Source organism: Pleurodeles waltl, chromosome 3_2 (genome assembly GCF_031143425.1).
Source record: "Pleurodeles waltl isolate 20211129_DDA chromosome 3_2, aPleWal1.hap1.20221129, whole genome shotgun sequence".
Classification (NCBI taxonomy): domain Eukaryota; kingdom Metazoa; phylum Chordata; class Amphibia; order Caudata; family Salamandridae; genus Pleurodeles; species Pleurodeles waltl.
The window spans coordinates 98,299,675-98,327,411 of record NC_090441.1 but is presented as its reverse complement, the minus strand read 5'-3'; the positions used below and the strand labels follow the sequence as shown (position 1 = coordinate 98,327,411).

The window sequence follows — 27,737 nt, the reverse complement described above, 5'->3', positions numbered from 1 at the left end:
CTCGAACATTGCATCTTTTGTAGTCTCCGTAGGGTGTAGCCACTTTCCACCTGCATGATGTACCCGATAGTACAGGGCACGTGGGTTCTCTTGGGCCTGCCATTTGGTCTGTCAGAACTTTACTCTGTAACTCTCCTGATCCAACCCAATCCGTTCCAAAATTGCCTTTTTGACTTCATTATATGGGGCTACCCCTCCAGGATTTAGGGCCTGGTAGGCAGCCTGGAGGTGTCCAGTGAGGAGGGATGCTATGTATTGGCCCCACTTTTCCATGGGCCAATTTGCGGATCTTGCTACTCGTTCAAAGTTAGTAAAAAATGAATCAGGATCTTCGTTGTCCTGATATTTCTGGAGCACGCTACTCGGGACGTTGGGGTGGACTTTGGTATGAGCAATAGTTTCTGTTAATTTACCCAACGTGTTTTCATAGACTAACTGGTTATTGGCCATGATCGTGGCCTGGCTTTTCAGGGCTGTTTGTAGGGCCTCTTTTTCCTCCTTTGCTTCTTTTATCTGCTGCTCCCATACCTGCTGGAGGTGACGTTGACCTTCTGCTAGCTGCGCTATCATGTCTGCAAGGGTGGGTTTGTCTTCCATTGCGTCGAAATCCTGATCCCACTTCTGACACCACTTGTGACCGGTTGGCGCAATAAGGACAAGTAGGCAGCGGCAAGATACTTATTGGATTTTATTGAAGTTGATGGTTTGTTTTGTACAGGTTACTTTTTTTCAGATGTTGGGAACTATTTCTTATACTTCTCTCCTCTTCTTCTCTTCTTAGGCTCCCGGGAGGCGCATGTGGGAAGAAGAAGGAAACAAAATACAGGTAAGTATGGGTCTCTTTCCTTCGTCTAGGTTTTCTTATAGTTCTTTTTTTTTTCTTTCTCTTTCTTTCGCTTGCCTCCTCTTTCTATATGTCTGTCTGTCCTTTTCTTCCTTTTTCCTGTGACCTGTTCTGGGTATCTTTTCTTTTCTTCCCCCTTCTGTACGTTTTCTCCTTGTCGCGGGTATTTTTGGGGTGTCCTTTTTCTTTCTTTCACTTGCCTCCTCTTTCCGTATGTCTGTCTGTTCTTTGCTTCCTTTTCCTGTGACTTGTTCAGTGTATCTCTTCTGTCTGCTCTACTGATCCCTTTTATGCTCCTCCTGGACCTAAAGCGAAGAAAGAGTCCCTTTTGTACTCTGTGCTCTTATATTTTTATATATCTAATGCCTATTCCTTTGTCTGTCTATCCCTCCTCTCCCTCTCTGGTAGCCCGCGTGAGAAAGCAAACATACAAGAAACAAACAAAGTGTATAACCAAAACCACTAAATAAAAATACAAAAAGAAACTATCCAATTATGCTCTTTCTCGAAGCCTGTATCCCCTTGGAGTCCCTTCTCCTCTCTCCCTCCTTTTTTCTTCCCCTTCCCCGATCTTATTCACGCACCTGAGGGGGGCCACACTTTCCCATAAGTGTGGCCGGAGTTGTCATTTGGCGCCTCCCGCGCCTCGGACTCCTCAGGCAGGGCTCCCAAAGTTCGGCTGGTCTGCACGCTGTAGTCGGTGCCGGATACGTCGTCAGGCTGTCCTCTCGTCTCCTCCTTCCTGCTTGACACTCCGACCCCGCCAGTTCTCTGCGGGACGTCTTTTAGACGCGCCCGAAAGACGCGCATTTCCTGCCCCTGCCCTCCGTTCCCCGGAAGCGGCAAGGGATTGGATGCCGTCACCACTGCTTCCATGTTGGGAGCGGCAGTGATAGTCCCAGTCTGGCGTTAGGGGTCCACTTGATGCACCCGCGGCCTGTCGCAGGCGTACAAGCAAGTTTTTGTTGAATTATCTGTGGTCAGTCAAAATTTAATGCGTTCATATGTCTTGGTTGTGCCAGAAGGTTTGAGGAACAACATTTTGACACTTTCTCATTATGGCATATAGGTATGTGAGCCATGAAAAAGAGGATCCCGGAGAATTTTTGGTGGCCTGGGTTGCCTATGAGTGTGGAACACTTTGTGAGAGATTGTCGTACGTGTGCAGCAAGTGATTAATTTCAGGTCACCTTACCTAGTCCTGTTGAGGCAATAAATGTGCCTAATAAACCTTAGGGCAAGGTTGCTATTGACATTATTGGTCCCATGGTGCTATCGAATGGAATAACTTGGCCTGAATTTAAGTTTGTTAAAGTGCCTAATACAACAAAAGTCATTGAATTCTTGGAATTGGTTTTTGATAAAGAAGGTATACCAGATTAAATATTGACTGATAATGTATGTAAGTTTACATCAGTTCAATTTACTAGTCATTTGGCACACATGGGCATCAAACATACTAAGACTTCATGATATCATCCAAGAAGCAATGGTCTGGTGGAGCGTTTCAAAAGAGTCATTAAAGATAATATGCAGTTTGAATTGCAAACAGGAGCTTAACATTTTTTTATGAGCTGTGCGTACAACACCCAATGCTGATACTAAGGTGTCACCGTTTGTACCATTGAGAGGCAGGGTTCCTGCAACCAAATTTACAAGACATTGAATGGGAGAATTTGTCGTTGATAAAGGTATGATAGAAAAGGTATGTGAAAGGAGGCTGCTAGCCCAGAATAAATATATTGAGGAGCTGAGGAAGACAATTTATGTGAAAAGGGGGATTATGTAAAGGTTAAGGGGGTCCGGAAAATTCAGAAAGGGGAATCAAAATTTTCATCACCTAAAATGGATGTTAGAGTGTGTACAAATGCAGTTAAGTTGGATGATGGAAAATGGTGGCGCAAGGAAAAATTGTCAATAGCTCGGGAAATGGATTGTAAGAGTAAAGGAGGAGTATGTGTGAGCAGTAACATCAAAAATAAAAATTAACCTAGAGTGTCTTCAAGGGAAAGGAAATTACCGAAAAGATATCACGATTATTTGCTTAACCCCTCGGGTGCCTTGAACGAGGTCACATCGTCCAAGGCACCTGTTCACCGGGAACCCCCCCAAGGCAGGGAAGGAAGGGGAAGCACTTCCCCTTCCACCCCTGACCCCCCCACCTCCCCTGCGACGTTAGCGCACATCGCAATCACAGAGGGCCACCTCCCATCGCGCTGGAAGCTCTGCTTCCAGCACGATCGAAAGAGAAATGCAAAGCATTTCTCTTTCGATCACGTGGGGGAGGCCCAGAGAGGCTTCAAAGGGAAGGAAAGGCTTTTGAAACGCCCACTAGACACCAGGGTTTTTTTTTTTTTAATGAAATGGACATAAGGGAGCGACACCTTGGGCAAGGGTCGCTCCCAGGGGGGGCATTTTTTTGGATGGCCTTTTCTGCCCTCCCTGGGGGCAGATCGGCCTATTATTAGGCCGATCTGCCCCCAGGGGGGGCGGAAACCTCTAGGCACCAGGGATCATTTTTTTTCCTTTTTGTTTTGTTTTGTTTTTTTTGGAGGTGGGGAGCTACCCCTTAGGCAAGGGTCGCCCCCTTAGGGGGCAAATTATATTTATGCCATTTATGCCCCCCTTGGGGGCAGATTGGCCTATTCTTATGAGGCCAATCTGCCCCCAAGGGGGACAGAAACCACTAGACACCAGGGAGTTTTTTTTTTTTTTACATGAATTTCACGCAAGGGGAGCGACCCCTTAGGCAAGGGTCGCTCCCCTGGGGGGAAAATTTATTTTAGGCCATTTCTGCCCCCCTGGGGGGCAGATCAGCCTATTTTGATTAGACTGATCTGCCCTCAAGTGGGGCAGAAACACCTAGGCACCGGGGATTTTTTTTATTTTGTTGTTTTACAGATGGGGAGCGACCCCTTGGACAAGGGTCACTCCCCTGGAGGGGAAAATTGTAGTTAGGCCATTTCTGCCCCCTTTGGGGGCAGATCGGCCGATTTTTGCTACGCCAATCTGCACCCAAGGGGGGCAGAAACCACTAGGCACCGGGGATTTTTTTTTTGCGCCAATGTCACGCAGGGGGAGCGACCCCGTAGGCAAGGGTCGCTCCCGGGGGGGGGGGGGTTTGGGGGTGTGGGGGGTGGCAAATACAGAAACCTCTAGACGGCAGGGCTATTTTTTTTTTTTTGTGTCTTTTTTTTTTTTGTTTGTTTGTTTTTTTAGAGATGGGGAGCGACCCATTAGGCAAGGGTCGCTCCCCTGGGGGGCAAATTGTATTTAGACCATTTCTGCCCCACTTGGGGGCAGATCGGCCGATTTTTGCTACGCTAATCTGCCCCCAAGGGGGGCAGAAACCACTAGGCACCGGGGATTTTTTTTGCGCCAATGTCACGCAGGGGGAGCGACCCCATAGGCAAGGGTCGCTCCCGGTGGGGGGAGGGTTGGGGGTGGGGGCAAATTTATTTTAGGCCATTTCTGCCCCCCCTGGGGGCAGAAACCTCTAGACGCCAGGGCAAATTTGTTTTGTGTGTTTTTTTTTTTTGTTTGTTTGTTTTTTAAGAGATGGGGAGCGACCCATTAGGCAAGGGTCGCTCCCCTGGGGGGCAAATTGTATTTAGACCATTTCTGCCCCACTTGGGGGCAGATCGGCCGATTTTTGCTACGCCAATCTGCCCCCAAGGGGGGCAGAAACCACTAGGCACCGGGGATTTTTTTTGCGCCAATGTCACGCAGGGGGAGCAACCCCATAGGCAAGGGTCGCTCCCGGTGGGGGGAGGGTTGGGGTGGGGCAAATTTATTTTAGGCCATTTCTGCCCCCCTGGGGGCAGAAACCTCTAGACGCCAGGGCAAATTTGTTTTGTGTGTTTTTTTTTTTTGTTTGTTTGTTTTTTAAGAGATGGGGAGCGACCCATTAGGCAAGGGTCGCTCCCCTGGGGGGGGGGGCAAATTGTATTAAGACCATTTCTGCCCCCCTTGGGGGCAGATTGGCCTATTTTAGGTCAATCTGCCCCCAAGGGGGCAGAAACCACTAGGCTCCGGGGATTTTTATTTTGCGCCAATGTCACGCAAGGGGAGTGACCCCTTAGGCAAGGGTCGCTCCCGGGGAGGGGTTGGGAGTGTGAGGGGGCAAATTTATTTTAGGCCATTTCTGCCTCCCCTGGGGCCGGCTGAGCTAGAGGCCAAAATCCACAGGTAGGCACTTTGCAAAAAACACCTCTGTTTTCTGTGAAAAAATGTGATGTGTCCATGTTGTGTTTTGGGCCATTTCCTTTTGTGGGCACTAGGCCTACCCACACAAGTGAGGTACCATTTTTATCGGGAGACTTGGGGGAACGCTGGGTGGAAGGAAATTTGTGGCTCCTCTCAGATTCCAGAACTTTCTGTCACCGAAATGAGAGGAAAAAGTGTTTTTTTGGCCAAATTTTTATGTTTGCAAAGGATTCTGGGTAACAGAACCTGGTCAGAGCCCCACAAGTCACCCCATCTTGGATTCCCCTGGGTTTCTAGTTTTCAAAAATGCGCTGGTTTGCTAGGTTTCCCCAGGGGCCGGCTGAGCTAGAGGCCAAAATCCACAGGTAGGCACTGTTTTCTATGAAAAAATGTGATGTGTCCACGTTGTGTTTTGGGGCATTTACTGTCGCGGGCGCTAGGCCTACCCACACAAGTGAGGTATCATTTTTATCGGGAGACTTGGGGGATCGCTGGGTGGAAGGAAATTTGTGGCTCCTCTCAGATTCCAGAACTTTCTGTCACCGAAATGTGAGGAAAAAGTGTTTTTTTAGCCAAATTTTGAGGTTTGCAAAGGATTCTGGGTAACAGAACCTGGTCAGAGCCCCACAAGTCACCCCATCTTGGATTCCCCTAGGTCTCTAGTTTAAAAAAATGCACAGGTTTGGTAGGTTTCCCTAGGTGCTGGCTGAGCTAGAGGCCAAACGCTACAGGTAGGCACTTTGCAAAAAACACCTCTGTTTTCTTTCAAAAAATGTGATGTGTCCACGTTGTGTTTTGGGGCCTTTCCTGTCATGGGTGCTAGGCCTACCCACACAAATGAGGTATAATTGTTATCGGGAGACTTGGGGGAACGCTGGGTGGAAGGAAATTTGTGGCTCCTCTCAGATTCTAGAACTTTCTGTCACCGAAATGTGAGGGAAACGTGTTTTTTTAGCCAAATTTGGAGGTTTGCAAAGGATTCTGGATAACAGAACCTGGTCAGAGCCCCACAAGTCACCCCATCTTGGATTCCCCTAGGTCTCTAGTTTTCAAAAATGCACAGGTTTGGTAGGCTTCCCTAGGTGCCGGCTGAGCTAGAGGCCAAAATCTACAGGTAGGCACTTTGCAAAAAACACCTGTTTTCTGTCAAAAATTGTGATGTGTCCACGTTGTGTTTAGGCGCATTTCCTGTTGCGGGCACTAGGCCTACCCACACAAGTGAGGTATCATTTTTATCGGGAGACTTGGGGGAACGCTGGGTGTAAGGAAATTTGTGGCTCCTCTCAGATTCCAGAACTTTCTGTCACCGAAATGTGAGGAAAAAGTGTTTTTTTAGCCAAATTGTGAGGTTTGCAAAGGATTCTGGGTAACAGAACCTGGTCAGAGCCCCACAAGTCACCCCATCTTGGATTCCCCTAGGTCTCTAGTTTTCAAAAATGCAAAGGTTTGGTAGGTTTCCCTAAGTGCCGGCTGAGCTAGAGGCCAAAATCCACAGGTAGGCACTTTGCAAAAAACACCTGTTTTCTTTAAAAAAATGTGATGTGTCCACGTTGTGTTTTGGGGCATTTCCTGTCGCGGGCGCTAGGCCTACCCACACAAGTGTGGTATCATTTTTATCGGGAGACTTGGCGGAACATAGAATAGCAAAACAAGTGTAATTGCCCCTTGTCTTTCCCTACATTTTTTCCTTCCAAATATAAGAGAGTGTGTAAAAAAGACGTCTATTTGAGAAATGCCCTGTAATACTAAATGCTAGTATGATCACCCCGGAATTCAGAAATGTGCAAATAACCACTGCTCCTCAACACCTTATCTTGTGCCGATTTTGGAAATACAAAGGTTTTCTTGATAGCTATTTTTCACTCTTTATATTTCAGCAAATGAATTGCTGTATACCCGGTATAGAATGAAAACGCACTGCAGGGTGCAGCTCATTTATTGGCTCTGGGTACCTAGGGTTCTTGATTAACCTACAAGCCCTATATATCCCCGCAACCAGAGGAGTCCAGCAGACGTAACGGTATATTGCTTTCGAAAATCTGACATTGCAGGAAAAAGTTACAGAGTAAAACGTAGAGAAAAATTGCTGTTTTTTTCACCTCAATTTCAATATTTTTCTTTTTCAGTTGTTATTTTCTGTAGGAAATCCTTGTAGGATCTACACAAATGACCCCTTGCTGAATTCAGAATTGTGTCTACTTTTCAGAAATGTTTAGGTTTCTGGGATCCAGCATTGGTTTCGCGCCCATTTCTGTCACTGACTGGAAGGAGGCTGAAAGCACAAAAAATTGTAAAAATGGGGAATGTCTCAGTAAAATGCAAAATTTGTATCTTAAAATTGGGTTTTCTCATTCAAGTCTGCCTGTTCCTGAAAGCTGGGAATCTGGTGATTTTAGCACTGCAAACCCTTTGTTGATGCCATTTTCAGGGAAAAAACCACAAGCCTTCTTCTGCAGCCACTTTTTCCCATTTTTTAAAAAAAAACGAAATTTTCACTGTATTTTGGCTAATTTCTTGGCCTCCTTCAGGGGAACCCACAAAGTCTGGGTACCTATAGAATCCCTAGGATGTTGGAAAAAAGGACGCAAATTTGGCTTGGCTAGCTTATTTGGACAAAAAGTTATGAGGGCCTAAGCGCGAACTGCCCCAAATAGCCAAAAAAAGGCCTGGCACAAGAGGGGGAAAAGGCCTGGCAGCGAAGGGGTTAAAATGCCTAGAAGGAACTCATTGTAAACTTCTGTTTGTGAGACCGGTCATCACGGGCTATGCATTGTTCTTATGCTATTTTTTGGGTGTTCAATTTAATGTAAAGGAGTTGGAATCCATTTTTACGCATAGGAATTTGTTTATGCTTGTACGTTAATTGATGTGAATTCTTATCTCATTATATTTTTAGTTGTTATATTAAGGGGAAAATGTGTTGGGTCTTAATTCTTCCTAGCGAGTGTGCATTTGGAATGTGGGGTTGGAACGTGGTTATGTGGAATATGGGGATATGGAATGTGGGGCTGTTGGCGGTTGAAGACGGAGAGAAGCAGTTGGGAGGAGGAGGTTGTGACAGCTCTTGGATTGCCCTGTGTTACTAATAAACTTACCTTAAAGACGTCTGTGGAAAAGCACCGTCACAATATTCACTGTCTGCAAAGTGAACATTGTGAGGGTACTGGTGCACTCTGCATCCTACAGCATTGCCGCCTGCTCAGTTACGAGCCGGAGACAATGCTGTAGGATGTTTCCCACTAGGCCAGCTGCCAGAAACTCAGGTTTCCACCCGCTGACCTAGCAGGAAACTCTTAATGGGCCCGCTGGGGAGGTAGCCACTTTGGCAGCAACCTCCCTATCGGAAGTTCGTCGGACTGCCTAAACCGTCCGCCAAAGTCATAATGAGGCACATAATGTCAACTAACAATGAAGTGAATACCATTAATAATAGAGTTTTATTAAAATATATACACTATCCAGTTTTCACTACAATAGCAAATTATACAGTCAGTTCAGGTCTTACAGAAAAAAGTAAAACAAACAATATCCCAACAACTACCAACAGATCCAACAGAAACTATGGGACTTGCACAAACATTACGCATTGGTTTAAAACTATGCTATGACTTAACTTGTAATGTTGCTGTTTATGATGGTTTAACTAATGGAGCTTCAGGTGCAGTTGAATTAGTTGAAAGTAATACCACACCATTTATAGTTTGGATTGCATTTGACAATGAAACAGTTGAAAAAATTACAAGAGGACAAAACAAACACTTGTGTCACACAAATCAGCACATTGGACACCCATGCACCCTATATCAAGACAGTTTCAATTAACTAAAAAATGTATAACAATTATATGCAGTCAATTTCTATTACAGCAAGCATCTGGGTGGAAAATACATAGAACACAAGGGGATACTGTTGAACCACTTTATATACACTGTAACAATTGTAACATACATAAGTTGGATTATGTAGCTTTAAGCAGAGCAAAATCTATATCAAACATATACATTCAAAACTTTGATGAACACAAAATTATCATACACCCAAAAGTAATGGAGGAAATGCAAAGAGTAAGAACAAATATGCCATTACAAATATCTGTACCACAGGTAGGCACATACAGCCACGTATAAATATTATTGCACAAAATATGTGCTCGCTTCAGAAGCATTTCAAATCAATAACATCCAATAAAAACATCATGAAAGCAGACATTATTTGCTTGACAGAAATAGACACAACTAGAAAAGAAACAAAGGATGACTTCTTTATGGAGCAATATCATATAATATTTGACAAATAGAATGACCAAAAAACAAACCATGGAATTGTACTTTACTACAAAAATGAGCTTTTCGAACTACCTATCTATGAATTGAAACAAAGGATTTACAATATACATTTTGCACTATGTAAGAGTACTAACAGCTACTTAGTTGTAATATTGCACAAACCCCCACATATACCAATACAAACACTATTACAAATAATAACATTGTACAAACTTCTACCCAAATTATAAGTGTATCGTTATGGGAGATTTTATCATAGATCTAAAAACAAAATGCCCAAAAAGTGCACTACTTATACAATTCATGCACACACAATTACAATGTAACCAGATTATAAATACTTACACCACAAACTACCATTAGATCACATACACACAAATTAATTATAACAAAACTGTGGGACATTAGAATCCTATTATGCAGACCATAAAGCATTATAGGAAGCAATTTAAAACAGTTAACCAATTAACAACTTTGTTCTCTCATTTCAGATGCTTACAATTCAATATATTATTAAGAAACCAACAGAAGAAAACAAACCTTATCAAAAGCCTATCAAAATAAATGTAATCAAATGCTTAACAAAAATGTACTACAAAACGCAACAGGCACAACAAAGGCAACTTGTTACCATGAAGCGTTCTACACTCAAACAAAGGAAAAAAATGGATTACTAATCTAGAACTTTCTTTTTCGATATTCATAACAAAACAAACAAAGATTACAAGAATTCCCCCAATGGCTATTACAGAATCAGTGGTTAAAGGGGCAAAAAATATATTACAGCCACCAGCACCATCAGCATAGCCAATAGAAGCTATCAAATAAGTGCAACTTAAAACAGTGATGACTGTGGAACAATCGCAGAGGTAAGTCAATCTGCAGCACTGACTGAGCACCTTTCATTTCTCTCTTAACCTATATAGGTGAGGTATAATTAGCTGGTCATGATACCATTCAGAGAATTCAGAAAAGTTTAGCATTAAAGTTGAAAGCAGTGGAGGACACTACTGTTGCAAAATATGGTGGACAATTTTGCACTAGTGCCTCCCACACACACACTTTTTGCCTAGTGTTGATGCCACCTTTGATTGAAAGCGGGCTGGGACCCTGCTAACCAGACCCCAGCCCCAGTGTTCTTTCCCTAAAACTGTACCTTTGTTTCCACAATTGGCACAACCCTGGCACACAGTTAAGTCCCTTATTAAAGGTACCCATAGTACCAAGGGCCCTGTGGCCAGGGAAGGTCTCTAAGGGCTTTAGCATTTATTATGCCCTCACCAAGCACATACACACTGCCTTGCTGCTTGTGTGTGCTGATGAGGAGAAAAAGACAAAGTCGACATGAACCCCTCTCTGGACAATAAACCCAGTGTGGGATTTATTGAAAAATGCACACAGAAGGCATCTTAGAGATGCCCCCTGTATGTTAACCAAAGTGCTAGTGTAGGACTGACCAGTCTGTGCCAGCCTGTCCCTTTCACACAAGTTTCTGACCACGTGGGGTGAGCGCCTTTGTGCGCTCAGTGGTCAGAAATAAAGCCTGTCCTGGGTGGAGGTGCTTCACATCTCCCCCCCTACAGGAACTGTAACACCTGGTGGTGAGCCTCAAAGGCTCAAGCCTCAGATTACAGTGCCCCAGGAAATCCAGCTAGTGGAGATGCCCGCCCCCTGGACAAAGCCCCACTTTTGGCTGCAAGTCCAGCCGGAAAATTAGGGAAAACAGGGAAGAGTGACCACCCCAGCTAGGACCACCCCTAAGATGTCCAGAGCTGAGGTGACCCCCTCCCTGCAGAATCTTCCATCTTGGTTTGGAGGACAGGGACCAATAGGATTAGGTTTGTGCCCCCTCCCCAGAGGGAGTGGGCACAAGGATTGTGCAGCCACCCTCAGTGACAGTAGCCATTGGCTACTGCCCTCTGACCCCTAAAACACCCCTAAATCTAGAATTTGAGGGCCTCCCTGAACCCAGCTCACCAGATTCCTAGCGACCTAAGAAGAAGAAGAAGTAGGACTGCTAAGTTGAAACCCCAGCAGGGAAGAAGGAATACCACAACTGCTTTGACCCCAGCCCTACCGGCCTGTCTCCTGCTTCAAAGAACATGCAAAAGAACAGCAACGCATCCAGCGGGATCAGCGACCTCTGCCAAGCTCCAGAGAACTGTCCTGCACCCAAAAGGACCAAGAACTCCAGTGGACAGCAGCCCTGCACAAGAAGAAACCTACAACCCAGGACTCCCACCTCACTCCGAATGCGTGAGTCATAACCACTCTGCACCCAATGCCCACAGCCCGAGTCCAGGTGGTCCAACCAGCAAGAGAGGATCCCCAGGCGATTCTGAGCAAGAGCCCACCCTGGGTTGACCTCTCAAACCCTCCACAATGACACCTGCAGAGGGAATCCCGAGGACCCCCCTGACTGCGAAAGCTCCGGACGAAGATATCCGACGCCAAAGGAACCACTGCACCCGCAGCCCCTAGGCCTTGGAGAAACCGACACCTGGTGCAGCTACGTTCAGCAGGCGGCCCTCCTCCCTGTCTGACCAGTGGTGTGCCTGAGACACCCCCTGGACCTCGCCTGCAGCCTCTGAGTGACTCCTGGGGTATCCTCATAGACCAGCATTGGAAATCCGACATACTGTTTGCACCCTGCACCTGGCTGTCTCTGTGCCACCGAAAGTGGATGTTTGGTGCCTACTTGTGGCCTCTCCAGTGCTCTTTCAATCCCCCCTGGTCTTCCTTTCGAGCCGCGGGTAGTTACCTGCAGGCAGGCTTGATTCTGAGTAACCCCTGTCTCCATAAGAGCCCATGTTAAAATTGCTCATCTTTGACCTCTGCACCCGGACGGCCCGGTGTTGCTGGTGGTGGGTGTTTGGGGTTTGGAGACTGAAACTGTAAGTGTTGTACTTACCCGTAAAACAATCTAACATTCCTTTCCCCCCAGTAACTGTTTCTGAAAATTGAACTGTGTCCATTTTTAAAACAGATTATTGCCAATAATTAAAAAACTGTATTACCTATTTTAAAGCCAGTAGTGTTGATACCTGTGTGAAATACAAATCTATTGAAGTACTTACCTGCAACTTGAATCTTGTGGTTCTAAAAATAAATTAAGAAAATATATTTTTGATATATAAAAACCATTGGTCTTGAGTTCAGTCATTCAGTGTGTGCTTCTTCTATTGTTTCTGTGTGTACAACAAATGCTTTGCACTACCCTCTGATAAGCCTAACTGCTCAACCACACTACCTCAAAAGCAAGCATTTATATTATCTACTTTAGCCTCTGTTAAGCCTCTGGGGAACCCCTAGACTCTGTGCACACTATGGTGGTCATTACAAGCCTGGCGGTCGGTGTTAAAGCGGCGGTAAGACCGCCAACAGGCCTGCAGTAAAAAATTAGCAATTGCGACCGTGGCAGAAACCGCCAACAAAGACAGCCACTTTAACACTCCGACCGCCAGGGCTGTACAGACAAACAGCTTGGCGGTCACCGCCAACAGACAGGCGGAAGACAAAGTAACACCCACAGTATCACAACCTACCAATCCGCCACCTTTTCCGGGGCGGATTCACCGCGGATAAAAACACAGCGGAAACAGGAATTTCGAATGGAAAACGCTCACCTCATCACACTCCACGAGGAACAACGACACCATGGACCTGGAACTCCAAATCCTACCCGCGATACTCTTCCTGCTCCTGTACCAGGAGCACCAACGCCGGCGACGAAGACCATGGTGAGTACTGCACCTACGACACAGGAGGGGGGAGGCAAAAAACAGGGACACGCAACACCCCCACCCTACCCTCACCCATTACAACACACACACTAATACATATCTATACATTATAGTAACACCCCCCAACCCCCCCCGGAAGAATGCAAAGACAAAAGTAAATGAGTGTAACCATTGGAATATATTAAAATGCAGTACGCAAAAATATACATATAAACACTATTTACAAAATATACACCAAGAATAGTAGTCCAGGTATTGCACCATTTATAGTCCGTGGACCACTGGGCTAAAAATGCATGGGCGAGGCCCACTCACGATGCCAGATCAAAACAGAGAGAACACTGCAGGGGCATCAGATTGAAATACAACAGGCACCTCAGGGGGAAGGGAAGGGGGGGCACCTCAGTCGGATGAGTGCACAACGCCAGATCCACGAGGGGGCTCCATGCCCAATGATGTATCCTGGGGAGTGCAAAGCCACAGTCTCTCAAGTCCATACAGTGGGTGGTTTGCCCACTGTTCAATCCTGGGGAGGGCAAAGCCACAGTCTCACAAGTCTCTACAGTGGGTGGTTTGCCCACTGTTCCATCCTGGGGAGTGCAAAGCCACAATCTCACAAGTCTCTACAGTGGGTGGGTTGCCACTGTTCCATCCTGGGGAGTGCAAAGCCACAGTCTCACAAGTCTCTACAGTGGGTGGGGTGCCCACTGTTCCATCTCGGGGAGTGCAAAGCCACAGTCTCTCAAGTGAATAACAGTCTCCACTGGTTCTGGAGGGGGACTGGTGCCCAGAGTGCTTCATCCTGCGAAGGACAGGCGGAGTGGATGCATGTCTCAACTGGTTCTGGAGGGGGACTGGTGCCCAGAGTGCATCACGCACCCCGTGACGGTCCCAGTTGCGTCGGTGCCCCTGTCGCTCATGGGCTAGCGGTGCTTGAGTTGGCAGTGCCCTGTTCAGCGGTGCTTGAGTTGGCGGTGCCCTGTTCAGCGGTGCTTGAGTTGGTGGTGCCCTGTTCAGTGGTGCTTCAGTTGGCAGTGCCCTGTTCAGTGGTGCTTCAGTTGGCGGTGCCCTGTTCAGCGGTGCTTGAGTTGCCGGTGCCCTGTTCAGCGGTGCTTGAGTTGGCGGTGCCCTGTTCAGTGGTGCCTGAGTTGGCGGTCCTTCATTGCCCAGCTGGGCTGTGGCTGGCGGTCCTTCATTGGGCAGCTGGGCTGTGGCCCTCCTGTGCAGCGAGGATGGGGCTGGCGCTGGCCTCCTGGGCAGCGAGGATGGAGCTGGCGCTGGCCTCCTGGGCAGCAAGAATGGGGCTGGCACTGGTCTCCTGGGCAGCGAGGATGGGGCTGGCGGTGTCCTCTTGGGCAACTGGGCTGTGGCTGGCGGGGCCCTCCTGTGCAGCGAGGATGGGGCTGGCTCTGGCCTCCTGGGCAGCGAGGATGGGGCTGGCGCTGGCCTCCTGGGCAGCTGGGCTGTGGCTGGCGGGGCCCTCCTGTGCACCGAGGATGGGGCTTGCGGGGCCCTCCTGGGCAGCGGGGATGATGGCGGTCTTCTCCGCCTTGCTGCTCCTCCCAGACTTGCCGGGTTTCTTGTGGCCCTTCCCCACCTTGGGAGGAGTCACAGCTGAGTCCACACTCCCACAGGACCCCTGGGAGCGGCTTGGGTGGCTGGAGTCTTCCCCCTCTCCTGCCGGGCACTGGCCAACTTCTGGTGCTTCACGGGGGGGACTGGCTGTGCTATGGCTCCGTGCCACACTGGCTGTCCTGGTGGCCGGTGCACTCCACATACCTGTGACCACAGGCACCACTGGTCCCGTAGATGTTGTGGCTGGGGTGCGAGTTCGGGACCTATGAGTTGGTCGGGGGGTTGGGGGTGGGAAATAGGTTAAGGCTGGGCAGGAAAAGTTGTTTGGACACACTGGGACGGGTAGCTGGAGGGGTTTGGGAGTGGAGGAAGAGGTGGTGGTTGTAGGAGGTGTAAGTTTTGTGGCTTTGGGTGCAGGTGCATGCGCTGGAGGCTGTTGTGAGGTGGATGGCTGTTGGGTGGGTGTGTGCCTGCGTTTGTGTATCTTCGGAGGGTGCGTCACAGACACACTGGGAGAGGACACAGGGGACGTGTGTATGGTAGTGGGGGTGGTGACTGCACGTGAGCGGGGTGTGGTGGTGGGTGTGCTGGTGCGGGACGTAGTGGTTGTAGAGGTAGTGCATGCAGGTGTGAGTGTAGACGAGACTGGGAGGGAGGAGGGAGACGACGAGGAGGGGGACACAGTGGAGGCAGTGGATGTTGGTGTGTCTGTATGTGTGTGATGCTTGCGTGAGTGCCTGTGGGATGTGTGGTGCTTATGTTTGCCTGAGCTTCCCTTGTGTGGTGAGGTGTGTGCAGGCTGGTCTGATGGTGTGCTTGGGATGGGCAGAGGTACAGGGGATTGGGTCTGGGTGGAGGAAGTTGGAGGGGGGAGGCTAGACACAGGGACAATGGCTGCCATCAGTGCTGAGGCCAGAGTTTAAAAGGCTCGGTGAAGGGCCGCCTGACCAGAATGAATGCCCTCCAGGAATGCATTGGTTTGTTGCAACTGGCTTTCTACACCCTGGATGGCATTCAAAATGGTAGACTGCCCAACAGTGAGGGACCTGAGGAGGTCAATGGCCTCCTCACTGAGGGCAGCAGGGGTGACTGGGGCAGGGGCTGAGGTGCCTGGGGCGAAGGTGATGCCCACCCTCCTGGGTGAGCGGGCATGGGGCGAAGGCTGAGGGGCTGCTGGGAGGGCGGTGCGGTAGGGGGGGTGGTGGCTGTACCTGTAGATGCGGGGGGCACTGATGTTGCCGCCACCACAAGGGAGCTCCCATCGGAGGACGAGTCTGTGTCGCTGGTTTCAGCTCCTGTCCCCGCCGTGGTGCTCCCCTCGCCCTCCGTCCCACTGGTGTATTCTGAGTCCGTAGTGTGGCCCTCCATGGCCATGTGGGATGCAGCTCCCTCGTGCTCCGGTGCCACTGCTCCTCCGCCTGACGATGCTAATGCACACAAGAACAGGGAGACCACAAAAAAGCGGGGGTGGAAACAGAAGAAAGACATGTTGAGTGTATGGATTACCGCTACCGTTGGCGGACAAGACAGACACAGAAGCCCCCTGCACTACGTCGCGCTGTTGGGCTCTACAGTGCAATTCCTGGGAAATGGCCTAAAAGGCTATGGACGACATCTGCACACATAGATGACACAGGTGCATGAATAGCTGTACTTGGCACTCTACGGGGGGGGGCCACAGGGCCATGCCTTACGGAGGGGCCTAGCCTACGGAACTCGCCCTGGCCTAGGGAAACCCACAGCCCTCCTCCCACACCCAGACACCTCCACTGCGCGCAAAGTCAGCTGAATGAGAGTGTACTCACCCCCTTGTGTCTGCTGTGATGCCCTCAAGCGCCCATCCAACTCAGGGTAGGCCACCACCAGGATCCTGAACATCAGGGGGGTCATGGTTCGACGGGCACTCCTCCCACGTTGGGAGGCCATCCCCAGCTGAGCCTCTGCCGTCTTCTTGCTCCAGCTGTCCAGATGTCCTCCCATCTTTTCCGGCAGTGGGTGCTTCGTCTGTGATGGACCCCCAGGGTCCGGACGTCCTTGGCGATGGCACGCCAAATATCCTTCTTCTGGTGGGCGCTGACCTACATGAAATGTACAGGGGAAGAAGAGAAGTCATTACCAACTGCGCCGTCAAAGTGAGTGGCCCCCATCCCTACCCTTGCCATGTGGCACATGCACCCACTGTCTTTCATGCATGCAGAACTCTTCCCCCTTCCTTCTTTCAACCAGCCCTCTCCACACAGGCATAGCCCATACAACATGCTCCCTGTGTACTTACCTGTTGGTCTGGAGGAGCCTAGAGTAGCGTGTACTGGGGGAGGACGCCATCGACGAGCTTCTCCAACTCCTCCGATGTGAAGGCAGGGGCCCTTTCCCCAGACGCACAAGCCATTGTCTCTTCCAGACTGAGGTCACAGCAGCACTTGCAGTGTAGGTCCTCTCCTGTCGAAGATCAGGTATTGAGTGATTCAACAGATAGAAAATGGCAGTCACGTCCGCGGCAGTGCGTACCATCACCACCGGCGTACATCGTCATTGGCTCCTGGGACCCATAGGGTCCAATGTTAACCAATGCAGCATTGCGCCGCGGTCTTCGACCGCCTACTGCGACGGTGTACAACACCAGCGCAGTTACCTCACATCCCATTGTCACACTTTAGAGGTCAGGCAGCCGCCATTTCAGGGGCCCACATGGCCTAATTACCAACTGCGTCACACATACCTAGGCCTAGTCTAAACACACATACAGGCCACATTTTGTGTATGAATGGTGTTCTGTGTAGACTGTGGGTACATACCTCTGAGTTGTTTGACTCTGTGCTCGCTGTTGTCCTTCATAGGCACCGTCCGCTGGGACATGTGAGGAGATGGCGGAATCCTCCGGTGTACCGACCGCTGGTGGACCTGTCGACAATGGAGGAAAGAAATTTGATTATCACCTACAGGTTTGACCGTGCCACAATCCAGGAACTGTGTACACAGTTGGAGCCTGATCTGATGTCAGCAATCCGCCATCCCACAGGAATCCCCCCTCAAGTGCAGGTGCTATCAGTGCTCCATTTCCTTGCAAGTGGGTCTTTTCAAACAACTGTGGCCATGGCATCAGGGATGTCCCAGCCTATGTTTTCCAACGTATTGTCCAGAGTGTTGTCTGCCCTGCTGAAACACATGCGGAGCTACATCGTTTTCCATCAGGTGGAGGATTTGCCTACAGTGAAAGGTGACTTCTATGCCCTTGGACATATCCCCAACATCATAGGTGCCATTGATGGGACCCATGTGGCTTTGGTCCCCCCCCACAGGAGTGAACAGGTGTACAGGAACCGGAAGAGTTATCATTCCATGAATGTACTGATGGTATGTTTGGCAGACCAGTACATCTCCCATGTTAATGCCATGTTCCCTGGCTCAGTGCATGACGCCTACATCCTGCGGAATAGCAGCATCCCTTATGTGATGGGTCAACACCAGTGGCACCGTGTGTGGCTATTAGGTGACTCTGGTTACCACAACCTGTCATGGCTACTGACCCCAGTGAGGAATCCCAGGACAAGGGCAGAGGAACGCTACAATGAGGCCCATGGGCTAACTAGGAGGGTGATTGAGCGGACCTTCGGCCTCCTGAAGGCCAGGTTCAGGTGTCTGCATATGACAGGTGGATCCCTATTCTACTCACCAAAGAAGGTGTGCCAGACCATTGTGGCCTGCTGTATGCTTCACAACTTGGCTTTGCGACGACAGGTGCCTTTTCTGCAGGAGGATGGTCCAGATGGCGGTGTTGTGGCAGCTGTGGAGCCTGTGGACAGTGATGAGGAGGAAGCAGAGGAAGAAGACATGCAGAACAGGGACTCAGTGTTTCAGCAATATTTCCAGTGAAACACAGGTGAGAATACATTCCTGACTACTACATGTACTTTTACACTTCTACCTCTATCCTGTCTGTCGTTTTCACCCAGTGTATGGTCACTGAGTTGTCACTTTCCCTTACGGTTTCACAGGTGTGGGTCCCAACGTGTCTCATCTGCTTAGATTCCTCATGGACTAGAGCTGTGTGACATAGGTATGTTGACATTACTATTTCAAGAACATTTTGTCACTGTAATTGCAAATACACTATTTCGAAATCACAGACAGACTCCAGATCTTTTGGTGCTTTAGGTGTGTTTATTTAAATACAAAATATTGGAGGGGGAAGTTAAATGTTGAGGGGTGATGGCGGAGGAGTGTCCATGGCAGAGTCCAGTCTATTAGTCTCACAGGTGCATTGCCCATATGGGCATATGAAGTGGAGCTGGGGCAGTTTCAATATGGACAGGGTGACAAAGTGGGACAGTGGGATGACAATCAGGGTGGTCTCATTTCTTGGCGGGGGTCTTGGCATCGTGCTCTGTCTTGTTCCTGGATCTCAGGGACTGTTTGCGGGTTGGTTCTCCGTCTGCAGGGGGTGGGGTGCTGGTGTGGTGGTCCTGTGGCGGGGCGTCCTGTCCATTGGCGACGGCGGAGGTGGTGGGCAGTTCATCGTCCATGCTAGTGTCAGGGGCCCCTTGTAGTGCCACAGTGTCCCTCCTGGTGTTGAGTACTTCCTTCAGCACCCCTACCAAGGTGCCCAGGGCAGAGCTGATGGTTCTGAGTTCCTCCCTGAAGCCCAAATACTGTTCCTCCTGCATCCGCTGGGTCTCCTGAAACTTGGCCAGTACCGTTGCCATCGTCTCCTGGGAGTGGTGGTAGGCTCCCATGATGGAGGAGAGGGCCTCGTGGAGAGTGGGTTCCCTTGGCCTGTCTGCCCCCTGTCGCACAGCATCCCTCCCAGTTCCCCTGTGTTCCTGGGCCTCCGTCCCCTGGACTGTGCGCCCACTACCATTGCCCCCAGGTCCCTGTTGTTGTTGGGGTGGTGGGTTATTCTGGGTTCCCTGTAGTGGTGGACACACAGCTGATTGACGTGTCATGGGGACGGAGATATGGGCCCGCTGGGTGGGTGCTGTGCTGGTGTTTCCTGAGGGGGCAAGGTCTGTGGTGGCATGTGCCTGTGTGAGGGGAACTGACTGTCCCGAGGCCCCCGATGGTCCGGGCTGGTCATCTAGATCCAGGTGGACAGAGGTGCTGTCATCACTGTGGGCCTCTTCTGTGGGTGGAGTGGACATGTCTGGACCTTCCTGTGTGTTGACGTTGGGTGGTGGTCCTGCAGGTGGAAAGGCATGATTATTGCATCTATGTGTGTCATGGTGTGCAATGGGTGGGTGACCGTGTACCCCAGTGCTGGCATTCCTGTATGTGAGCTTGTGTGATAATGGTTTAGGGGGGTGTATGGGTATGTGCAGTGGGCATGCTTTAGTGATGGGTGTCCATGCGTTGTTGTTGCATGCAGGGCTTGGTGTTGGGATGTGTGGTTTGTGATATTGGTACATTTGTGAGGAGTTGGAGTGATAGGGGTGGGGGCGAGGCCCTCAGGATGCAGAATCGCCAAGACCTGCTCCTCCCATGTTGTTAGTTGTGGGGGAGGAGGTGGGGGTCTGCCGCCAGTCCGCTGAACCGCCTGGTGGTGTCTTGAGACCACGGAACGCACCTTCCCCCGTAGGTCGTTCCACCTCTTCCTGATGTCCTCCCGATTTCTTGGGTGTTGTCCCACTGCGTTGACCCTGTCGACTATTCTTCGCCATAGCTCCATCTTCCTTGCAATTGAGGTGTGCTGCACCTGTGATCTAAATAGCTGTGGCTCTACCCGGACGATTTCCTCCACCATGACCCTGAGCTCCTCCTCCGAGAACCTGGGGTGTCTTTGCCATGCCATGGGGTGGTGTGGGTGATGTGTGGGGTGGTGTGTGTGGTGATAAGTGTGGTGCTTTGTAGTGGGGTGTGGTGTTTTGTGCGTGGAAGTTGTGTGGGTGATGGTGTTGTGTGCCTGTGGATGCTAGTTTGTTGATGGTGGTGTCTCTCTCTGGCCTTCTCTCTGTAATTGTGGTCGTAGGGGTTTGTGGGTGATGTGGGTGTGTGTTTTATATTGAATTGGGTGTGTGGGAGTGGTGTGTGTATGTGTATCAGGTGTGTGTATTTCGAATTGTCCAATGTGGTGGTGTTTTGGAGATGTGTGTGTATTTTGAGCGCAGCGGTGTGTACCGCCAATGGAATACCGCGGTTGAAAGACCGCTGCGTGGATTCGTGTGTCGTGATAGTGTGGGCGTATTTCTGTTGGCGTGACGGTGGAGGTTTTGTTTTTGCCAGTTTAACACTGACCTTTGATGTGACTTTTGTCGGATTCCGAGATGTGGGTCATAATAGCTGTGGCGGAATTCTGCGGCGGTGTGTTGGCGGTCTTCTGCACGGCGGTAAGCGGCTTTTACCGCCAATGTTGTAACGACCACTTATATCTCTTTTTGATATAGTATATACAGAGCCAGCTTCCTACAATTAGCATAGGAAAAACACGGGCCCAGGAACACTTCCCATCACAAGCATTATTTATATAATTACTGAAGCTCTTTCTCTTTTTAACCATCTCCCAGCCAGACACTAATATTATAATTCTTTTACTCTCAGCTGCAACACTATCATTCTAATACAAACTATCTACCCCTCTCTATTTCAGTAATTCTCTCTCCTTTCTTCTCTCTCTCTTTCTCAAGCACATACACACACATAGGTCCTCATTATGACTTGGGCAGTCTTTTACAGAGACCTCCGAAGCCGCTGCAGCCAGCAGACCAACAGTACTGGTGGTCTGCTGACCACCATATTTGGAGTCGTTGGAGGACTTCTGCCCATTTTTGGGCGGACGTCCAACTCTGTCCCGACTGGCCGACGGAGCTGAAGAGGCAGGTGCATCACCAGGACCACCATGGCAGCAAGACTCCGCCCACCGTATTACGAGCCGTAATACAGCTTGGTGGAATCTTGCTGGCATGGTGGTGCTGCTGTACAAAACTGCCAGGACCCATCCCCCCGACTGACCAGCTTGCCGGAAAAGGTAAGGTGATCATCTGAAAGGGGGGGTGAGGAGTGTTGGGTGCATGTGTGTGCGTGTATGTGTGCAAATGGGGGTGTATGAGTGCGTGTATGTGTGTGAATGGGGGTGTATGAGTGCGTGTTTGTGATTGAGTGAATGGGGGTGTCTGTGTGCAAGTGTGCGGATGAGTGGGGTACGTATGTGCGATTGCGGGTGTGTGAATGGATGTGTACGGTTTGGGGGTGTTTGTGGGTACGTGTATGCGGTGCAGGGCGGTGTCTGCATGTGTGTATGTGAGTGTGAGTATGCGAAGGGGGGTGTTGGATGAGTGCGAGTATGCAGAGGGGGGTGTAGTATGAGTGCGAGTTTGCAGAGGAGGGTGTAGTATGAGTGCGAGTATGCAGAGGGGTGTAGTGAATGCGTTTGAATGTGAATGGGGGTGTATGAGTTTGTGTTTGTAAGCGAGTTAGTGGGGGTGTCTGTGTGCAAGTGTGCGGATGAGTGGGGTGCGTATGTGTGAGTGCGGGTGTGTGGATGTGTATGGTTGGGGGTGTTTGTGTGCACGATTACTTGGGTGTGCATGTAAGTGTGTGTTTCAGTGTAGGTGTTTCAGTGTGTGTCTCCTAGTGAATGGGGGGTGTATGTAGCGAGTGCGTGGGTGAGTGCGGTGCATGTTTGTAAGAGTGTGGACGTGTGTGGGTGCATGTGTGTGGACGTGTGGCGGTGCATGTGCCAGCGACAGGAATGAAGATTCCTGTCACTGGGTGCATTTCTGCCAGGGTTTTCATGGCGGGGTGACCGCTACGCGAAAGCCGGCCGGTCTGCAGCATTGTAGTCTGTCCGGCAGGTAGAGGCCTGTCGCTGGGCTCATGGTGTTCACCGCCTGCCGCATCTGTGCAACTGCACTGGCGGGCCAGGCGGCGTTGTGGAGGTTTGGCTTCTGCCAAACCCCACAACTTGTAATTTGGCGGTCTTTACTGCCGGCTCCGCTGCGGTAAGACAGACACAGCGAGGCTGGCGATCTGATGGCCAGAGGGGTGGGCATCTCCACAAGCCGGGATGCCCTGGGGTGCTGTAACAAAAGGCATGAGCCTTTGAGACTCACCGCCAGGGGTTACAGTTCCTGCAGGGGGAGGTGAGAAGCACCTCCACCCAGTACAGGCTTTGGTCCTGACCACAGAGTGACAAAGGCACTCTCCCCATGTGGCCAGAAACTCGTCTGGTTGTGGCAGGCTGGCAGAAACTGGTCAGCCTAGCACTAGGAGTCGGACTGGTATTTAGGGGGTATCTCTAAGATGCCCTCTGGGTGCATTTTACAATAAATCCCACATTGGCATCATTGGCATGATTACCACCTAACTTTTTGCCTTTGCTGATGCTAAGTTATGATTTGAAAGTGTGCTGGGACCCCGATAACCAGGCCCCAGCATCAGTGTTGTTTCCCTAAACTGTACCTTTGTCTCCACAATTGGCACAACCCTAGCACTCAGGTGCATCCCTTGTAACTGGTACCCCTGGTACCAAGGGCCTGATGCCAGGGAAGGTCTTTGAGGACTGCAGCATGTCTTATGCCACCCTAGGGACCTCTCACTCAGCACATGCACACTGCCTCACAGCTTGTGTGTGCTGGTGGGGAGAAAATTACTAAGTCGACATGGCACTCCCCTCAGAGTGCCATGCCAACCTCACACTGCCTGTGGCATAGGTAAGTCACCCCTCTAGCAGGCCTTACAGCCCTAAGGCAGGGTGCACTATACCACAGGTGAGGGCATATGTGGATGAGCACTATGCCCCTACAGTGTCTAAGCAAAACCTTAGACATTATAAGTTCTGGGTAGCCATAAGAGTATATGGTCTGGGAGTTTGTCAAACACGAACTCCACAGTTCCATAATGGCTACACTGAAAACTGGGAAGTTTGGTATCAAACTTCTCAGCACAATAAATGCACACTGATGCCAGTGTGCCATTTATTGTAAAATACACCCAAAGGGCATCTTAGAGAGGCCCTCTGAATACATACCCGACTTCTAGTGTAGGCTGACCAGTTCCTGCCAGCCTGCCACACACCAGACATGTTGCTGGCCACATGGGGAGAGTGCCTTTGTCACTCTGTGGAGAGAAACAAAGCCTGTACTGGGTGGAAGTGCTTCTCACCTCCCCCTGCAGGAACTGTAACACCTGGCGGTGAGCCTCAAAGGCTCACCCCCTTTGTTACAGCGCCCCAGGGCATCCCAGCTAGTGGAGATGCCCGCCCCTCCGGCCACTGACCTCACTTTTGGCTGCAAGGCTGGAGGAGATAATGAGAAAAACAAGTAGGAGTCACCCACCAGTCAGGACAGTCCCTAAGGTGTCCTGAGCTGAGGTGACCCCTGCCTTGAGAAATCCTCCATCTTGAGTTTGGAGGATTCCCCAAATAGGATTAGGGATGTGCCCCCCTCCCCACAGGGAGGAGGGACAAAGAGGGTGTAGCCACCCTCAAGGACAGTAGCCATTGGCTACTGCCCTCTCAGACCTAAACACACCCCTAAATTCAGTATTTAGGGGCGCCCCAGATCCCAGGAAATCAGATTCCTGCAACCTGAAGAAAGAAGAAGGACTGCTGACCTACAAGCCTGCCGAGAAGGAGGAAGACGACAACTGATTTGGCCCCAGCCCTACCGGCCTGTCTCCAACTTCGAAAACCTGCTCCAGCGACGCATTCGACAGGGACCAGCGACCTCCGAAGCCTCAGAGGACTGCCCTGGACTAAAGGACCAAGAAACTCCTGTGAACAGCGGCCCTGTTCAAAACCAGCTACTTCTTTGCAACAAAGAAGCATCTTTCAAAGACTGCACATTTCCCGCCGGAAGCGTGAGACTTCACACTCTGCACCCGACGCCCCCGGCTCGAGATCCAGAGAACAAGCACCACAGGGAGGACTCCACGGCGACTGCGAGCCCGTGAGTAACCAGAGACGATCCCCCTGAGCCCCCACAGCGACGCCTGTAGAAAGAATCCAGAGGCTCCCCCTGACCGCGACTGCTTGTAACAAGGGACCCGATGCCTGGAACCAACACTGCACCCGCAGCCCCCAGGACCTGAAGGAACCAAACTTCAATGCAGGAGTGACCCCCAGGCGACCCTCTGCCTAGCTCAGGCGGTGGCTGTCCCACGATGCCCGCCCCTGTGCCTGCCTGCACCGCTAGAGTGACCCTCGGGTCCCTCCATTGATTCCTACCAGAAACCCGACGCCTGCTTTGCTCACTTCACCTGGCCGCCCCGTGCTGCTTAGGGTGTACTTTGTGTGCCTTCTTGGGTCCCCCCGGTGCTCTAAAACCCCCCCCTGGTCTTCCCCCCGAGGACGCAGGTACTTACCTGCTGGCAGACTGGAACCGGAGCACCCCTGTTCCCCATAGGCGCCTATGTGTTCTGGGCACCTCTTTGACCTCTGCACCAGACCGGCCCTGAGCTGCTGGTGTGGTAACTTTGGGGTTGCCTTGAACCCTCAACGGTGGGCTGCCTATGCCCCAAACTTGAGACTTGTAAGTGTTTTACTTACCTCCAAAACTAACCTTTACTTACCTCCCCCAGGAACTGTTGATTTTTGCACTGTGTCCACTTTGAAAATAGCTTATTGCCATTTTTACAAAGACTGTGGGGGTCATTCTGACCTCAGCGGTAAAAGGCGCTTACCGCCGGTCAGAAGACCGCCATAACACCGCCGCGGTCGCGGTAAACCACCACGGTCATTCTGACTGCAACTGGCAAACCGCCAAAAACCCGACATCAACAAAAGTCTGCCACACCAAAGGTCAGCGGGAAACTGGCGATGACCAAACCTCCACCGTCACGCCAACAGAAATACGCCCATACCATTCCGACCCACAAATCCCCGCAGCGGTCTTTCAACCGCGGTATTCCATTGGCGGTACACACCGCCGCGCTCAAAATACACACACCTTTACAAAACACTACCACATTGGATAATTCAAAATACACACACCTGAGACACATACACACACCACTCCCACACACCCAATTAAATATAAAACACACACCCACATCACCCACAAACCCTTACGACCACAATTGCGACTGAAGGACAGAGAGAGACAGCACAGCATAGAGTAGACCATCACACAGAGGCAAATCACAACATCACCCACACAATTTCCACGCACAAAACACCATACACCACCACACTCACCACACTCTACAACACATACACCACCCCTCACCTCATCCACACCACCCCATGGCACCCCAAAGACACCCCAGGTTCTCTGACGCAGAACTCAGGGTCATAGTGGAGGAAATAGTTCGTGTAGAGCCCTAGCTCTTCGGGGCACAGGTGCAGCACACCACCATTGCCAGGAAGATGGAGCTATGGCAAAGAATAGTGGACAGGGTCAACGCTGTGGGATAGCATCCACGCAATCGGGACGACATCAGGAAGCGGTGGAACGACCTACGGGGGAAGGTGCGATCCATGGTATCAAGGCACAACATTGCGGCGCAGAAGACTGGCGGCGGACCCCCACATACTCCCCCAGAATTCACAGCATGGGAGGATGAAGTCTTGCACATCCTGCATCCTGAGGGCCTCGCAGGAGTAGGCGGAGGAATGGACTCTGGTAAGTCAAATCTTCACTACTTCATTCCCCCCACCCCACCTGCATGCCAAATCATACCCCCACCCTCACCCCCACCCCCATCACACCAACTCCTTGCAAATGGCTCACCATCACATCCCACCCATCCCAAAACCTAGCCCTGCCTGCGTCCCCAAAGCATGGACACCCATCCCCAAAGCATGCCCACTGCACACACCCATCACCCCCACAAGCCACCGTCACAAAAGCCCCCACAAGGGAATGCCAGCACTGGGGTACACGGCCACCCACCCATTACACGAAATGCCACACACCATAACCATACTCTTATACCCCTGCAGGACCCGAACGCCACCACACCGCCACGGAGGGTCCAGAGATGTCCATCCCACCCCCAGAAGAGGCCCCCAGTGATGACAGCAGCTCTGTCTCCCTGCACCCAGATGACCAGCCCGGCCCATCGGGGACCTCGGGACAGTCGGTTCCCCACAGACAGCCACAGGCTACACCAGACCTAACCCCCTCTGGGAACACCAGCACAGCTCCCACCCAGTGGGCCCATGCCTCTGTCTCCAGGACACGTCAATCAGCGGTGTGTCCACCACTACAGGGCACCCAGGTTGACCCACCACCCCAACAACAACAGGGACCTGGGGGCAGTGGTAGTGGGCACACCGTCCAGGGGACAGAGGCCCAGGAACACAGGGGAGCTGGGAGGGCTGCTGTGCGACAGGGGGGGGGACAGGCCCAGGGAACCGACTCTCCAAGAGGCCCTCTCCTCCATCATGGGAGCATACCACCGCTCCCAGGAGACGATGGCGACGGTACTGGCCAGGTTCCAGGAGATCCAGGTACTGCAGGAGGAACAGTACATGGGGTTCAGAGAGGAACTGAGGAACATTAGTTCCGCAATGGGGACCATCGTCGTGGCCCTTAACCAGATAGTCACCACATTGCGGGACCATGTGGCACCACAAAGGGCCCCTGTCACTAGTCTGGACCAGGAACAGCCTACCACCTCCGCCGGCGCTAGTGGACAGGAGGCCCCCACACAACGACAGGCCACCAGAACCCCACCTCCTGCAGAAGAAGAACCACCCGCAAGCGGAACCTGAGATCTCACAAGAAGACAGAGTAGGATGCCAAGACCCCCGCCAGCAAATGATACCCCCTGATGTCATCCCACTGTCCCACATTGTCACCCTGTCCAACCTTGAACTGCCCCTGCTCCATCCTTCCACAGGCATATGGACAATGCACCTGTGAGACTGAGAACTGGACTCTGCCATGGACATTACTCCACCATCACCCATCACCGTTTTACACTCATTTTCCTAAATGTAGCACTTCAATTAAATCACTTATTGCACTTAAAAAATCTGGAGTCTGCTTGTATTTTGAACAAATGTATTAGACATAACGGTGCAGAAATGTTCAGTTACATTGTGATGACAACATACCACTGTCACACAGCTGTAGTCCATGGGCAAACAAAGCAGAGGTCACGCAGTGGGGCCCACAGCTCTGAAAACGGAAGGGAAAGTCACAACTC

The 27,737-nt window shown here is 50.7% G+C and overlaps 1 long non-coding RNA gene across 1 annotated transcript in view; it reads left to right on the top strand.

The window, feature by feature from the left end:
* Positions 1 to 1,741: 1,741 nt before the first annotated feature.
* The window catches only part of LOC138286763 (uncharacterized), a 59,956-nt gene continuing 33,960 nt past the window's right edge, over positions 1,742 to 27,737 (top strand). Inside the window, exon 1 of the long non-coding RNA XR_011202053.1 lies at positions 1,742 to 1,823. This is a non-coding gene — a long non-coding RNA (uncharacterized lncRNA). The remainder of the gene's footprint in view (positions 1,824 to 27,737) is intronic.